Consider the following 291-nt stretch of genomic DNA (forward strand, 5'->3'; position numbering starts at 1 on the left):
TAAATAAATATAATATTTTATTTATTTAAATTAGTATAAGTTACCTAAATAAATTGAAATGCAACTAAAATTACGTAATTACAACTTTCTGCAACTCGTTATCTGAATAAACTTTTTCACAATTTTATGTAAACCAGTGTAGCGGATTACGAAACACAAAGAATCTGCGACAATCTAGTGCGAATTAGGAAGAGAAGCTGATTGACTAGAAACTGCTATAGAGTGGAGCGATTTCTGAAAAAGAAAAAAACTATATAAATCGCTAGAGGGTGTAGCTGTTTATGCGAAAAT

The sequence above is a fragment of the Arachis ipaensis genome, chromosome B05, assembly GCF_000816755.2.
Source record: "Arachis ipaensis cultivar K30076 chromosome B05, Araip1.1, whole genome shotgun sequence".
Classification (NCBI taxonomy): domain Eukaryota; kingdom Viridiplantae; phylum Streptophyta; class Magnoliopsida; order Fabales; family Fabaceae; genus Arachis; species Arachis ipaensis.